This window comes from Leucopleurus acutus, assembly GCF_964270905.1.
Source record: "Leucopleurus acutus genome assembly, chromosome: 4".
Classification (NCBI taxonomy): Eukaryota; Metazoa; Chordata; class Mammalia; order Artiodactyla; family Delphinidae; genus Leucopleurus; species Leucopleurus acutus.
This window is the reverse complement of record NC_139146.1, coordinates 9,406,134-9,410,290: the sequence shown is the minus strand read 5'-3', so window position 1 is coordinate 9,410,290 and position 4,157 is coordinate 9,406,134. Positions and strand designations below refer to the sequence as shown.

Sequence of the window (4,157 nt, the reverse complement as noted above, 5' to 3'; positions counted from 1 at the left end):
TCAATGACATGATTACAGAGCTAAGGTTTCCAACAGAGTTTCAGGTGGGCAACTTGGCTTCTGAAGCAGTTCTAAGGAAGCAGTGAGAGAACATCACAGGGATAATAGAAGGGCATTAACTACCAGAAGCCCCTACATGTATCAACTGAGACCTTGAACTATCTGCGTAAACATCAGAAGCAGGGTTCTAGCCAGCCAACTAGTGACTGAAAGGCTCAGGTGCTCACCTGCCCAGAACTTACTTGGCTACCTGGTTTCTGAACTACTTGCTAGCAGATTTAGCCTTGCTGCCCAGTTCTTCTTCAATTATGAGGATCTGGTTGTAGTTGGCCAAGTACTGGGTTAGGCAAGGTGCACCAGTCTTGATCTGCCCAGTGCAGGGCTCCACCACCAGGTAAGCAATGAAGATAACTTCGGTTATGAGTTATGAGACACCATGATGCCCCACCCACCGGACTGAGCCAGTTTGCACACCTGAAGAGAATTGGCCAGGGAGCCGATCTGCTACACTTTGAGCAGGAGGCAGTTGCATGATTTCTCACCCACGGCCTTGGAAATCTGCTTCAGGCTGGCCACTGAGAGATTGTGCCCCACCACCTGGATTCCTGTACTAGCAGTGAACTTCTGCCAAGCTTCCCAGTCATCTTGGTCAAAGAAATCTTGAATAGACACCAATGGGTAGTCCTTGATGAAGGAATTGTACAGGTCGAACAACTGGTCAGGTGTGGTGTACCTGCTGAGATCATTGGGAGACTTGAAGTCCAGGTCACACTTCCCTGACCTGAGGAATTCAGAGGCAGCCAAGTCCATGGCAATGACAACCTCATCGGTGTAGCCAGCTATCCTGATCTCATTCTTCAGCAACTCCAGAGCTTCTTTCTTCTTCACGAGCAAACCAACCTTCATCCCCCACATTGGTGGCATCTTTCCCATATTTCTTCCTGATGACATTCTTCAGGTTGTGGTAAACCTCTGCTCCAATGTGCATGGCTTCCCTGAAGTTTGCCTCACCAACAGGGAGGATCAGAGACTCTTGCATGGCCAGCTTGTTGCCAGCATGAGAACCACTGTCGATCACACTGAAGGCTGGAATGGACAAGATGACTTCAGAGCTGTCAGTCAAGTCAGAAATTTGGAGGTACAGGGGCACCCTTTATAAAAAATCTAGCCTTACAGACAGCCAGGGTCCCTCCCAAAATGAAGTTAGTACTATATTTAGATTTATTTTCCATTTCATTCATCTCTATCATCCATTTGTCAGTCTTCTACTTGTTCCAAATGCTCAGTTTACATAATTCCTCTGATCTACAAATATAATACATTTACCTAAAATTTTTAACTGGTAATTGTAGTGGATTGAATAGTGTCCTCTCAAGATTCATGTCTAACCAGAACCCCAAAATGCAATCTCATTTGGAAATAGGGTTTTTGCAGATGTAATTAATTAAGATGGAGTCATACTGGATTAGGCTGGGATCTAAATCCAGTGACTGATGTCCTTAAAAGAAGAGAGGACACATCAAAAGAGACATACAGAGGGAAGAAGCCTATGTGAGGACAAAGGCAGAGATCAGGGTGATGCAGTTACAAGCTAAGGAATGCCAAGGGTCGCAGGGTCCACCAGAAGCTAGGAGGAGGAAAGGAAGGAGTTATTCCTAAAGCTGTCAGACGAAACATGGTCCTACTGACACCTTGATAATGGATTTCTAGCTTCCAGGACTGTGAAAAAAATAAATGCCTGAGGTTTTAAGCCACCAAGCTTAAGGTTTTAGAGAGTAATGCTTCCACAAAGGAATTTAGCAATAATTTTATTAAAATCAGAAGTTGTAATTTTCATCTGGCTATCCAGATCCCCTCATATCACTGCAGAAAAATTTATCGTATTGGTAAATTACCGATCTTAATTTCAAAATAAAGTGTGCTTCTATCCTATCACGGCAGGGAAAATTATGTCTAGATTTTAAGACGTGGTTTGTGGGGCTTCCCTGGTGGCGCAGTGGTTGAGAGTCCGCCTGCCGATGCAGGGGACGCGGGTTAGTGCCCCGGTCCGGGAAGATCCCACATGCTGCGGAGCGGCTGGGCCCGTGAGCCATGGCCGCTGAGCCTGCGCGTCCGGAGCCTGTGCTCCGCAACGGGAGAGGCCGCAACAGTGAGAGGCCCGCGTACCGCAAAAAAAAAAAAGACGTGGTTTGTTACTTTTAGTTTCAAATTTGCTGTGTATTTACATAATTAATTCACAGAGTTCCCAAGAAAGAAAAAAAATGAAACAAAACAAAACATTATGTTGTTCCATATTCAAGTTAATTCAAGTTCTTCTCCAATTCAAGTTAAAGGATTCACATAATTATAGGGTATTAGGTAAATTAATGCATGAAATAAAGATGCAATGATATGCAACTGAGGTTTTGTTTGTTGAAGTCTTTAATTCATTTGTTGGAAAGGGTTGAAATGCTAACCTTTGGACCAGATAAGTGCCATCCAAGCTTTATTATATAAAAAATAGAAAAAATGAGATAGGAACGAATAGGGTTAGCAAATTGAAATTAGACTGAAAGAATTCTATAATAAGTTATAAAGTTACATGTGCACATACATTAAATGTACTGTTTGAATTATGTAGCCCATCAATTCACTGAAATTCTTGATCTGAAGAATAGCCTTGTTACATGTTCTACAAATGAATACAAGAGAAACAACTATCCTTACTCATTCTAACATAACAAAATTCCTTCTAACTCATTTTGATTATAGTCTGCCCCTCATTTTTAATTACTCTATTTTCAAAATCAAGTACAAATAAAACACCAACAGCAAAAAAAAAAAAAAAAATTGTCACTTTTCTACCTTTCCACCTCCTTAGTACTTTAAATATGCTAAATCATCACTTTGTATACTTGGAGATTATGTTCAGATGTTGGTTTTCAGAACATTCACATTCTTTTGAAATACACCCCACAGATAATTTCTTCAGTAGTATAGACCAAGAGTATTACCTACATGAATTTTCATAAAGTTTACAGAACAAATTAGTATTTAGTCTAACGAGTAAAAAAACAAGTCACAATTTTGAGTTCAACAAATGTTCAAAGGTTTTATGTACAAACTCAACTTTATTGTTCATGTGATCTATTTAATGTGAATAAAAATCACCTTAGTTAAAGATTATATATGTTTAGATAATTTTTCCAGAATCAATATTCTAGTTTATTTAAATAAAAACTTCTTTATTCTTAATGAGCCTTTCCAATTTTCCTAATATTTTAAAGCTTTCATAGGTGAAATTACTAGTGGCTGAACTAAAAGGGAATTTTAAAATTTCAGCCTATTCCAAAGAGGAAAAAGGAAGATGGTGAATCCTGTTTTGTCTCAGAAAAATGAACCAGCCCTCTAAGGGAACTAATTTGGAATCAAGGAGAAAGGAAATTCACACAACAAACAGAATCCATTTTAATTATCTGTGTGAAAGTAAAAATTGTTTGCATATGAATTACTGACTCTATAAGAAACTGATAAGTTTGAATAACATATTATGACATACATTTTATGGTGAACTCTATTTCAACATTACCCATGTCCGTATTTATTGTCTTCTAAAATTTATCTTGCCTTTATTTATATCCAACATATTTAATGTCTCTATTGTTCATACTTGGCTTCTTATTTTACTATAAAATAAAAAGAGTGCCCTAGACAAAATATGGTAATATAAAGAGATGGAACTCCTGACTGCTGACTCCATTCAGGAAACCCCACTCATTTAATACCCAAAGTTCTCAATTACATTATCAATCATATTCTCCCACCTTATACATGAACTACCACATGAACCAAACAGAACAACATAAATATCACATACATTTTTAAAAAATATCAGATATATTATCAGATAAACTTCACAGGAAAGTGTATACTATTTTTGAGAGCTTTATTTATTTTGTCAAAAACAGGTTCCATGTTTAGATGTTTGGCATCAACTTGATCATATTGAGATCACTTCTTCTTTAGCCGTTGAACATGAGGAAAAAATAAGTTTCTAAACATTATCAAGTTGATGCAAATATTACAATTTACAAAGTTTCCTCATATAATCCTTGTTATAATATAGTTGAGATAATCAGTACCAACAACTGAACTGGCAAGGTTAGAGATTAAGAAGA

General features: G+C 38.1%; 1 pseudogene across 1 annotated transcript; it reads right to left on the bottom strand.

Moving 5' to 3' along the window:
* Positions 1-238: 238 nt before the first annotated feature.
* On the bottom strand, positions 239-1,253 carry LOC309960906 (alpha-enolase-like; annotated as a pseudogene). The gene has a single exon. The product of its transcript is annotated as an alpha-enolase-like (transcript).
* Between the last annotated feature and the right edge of the window lie 2,904 nt (positions 1,254-4,157).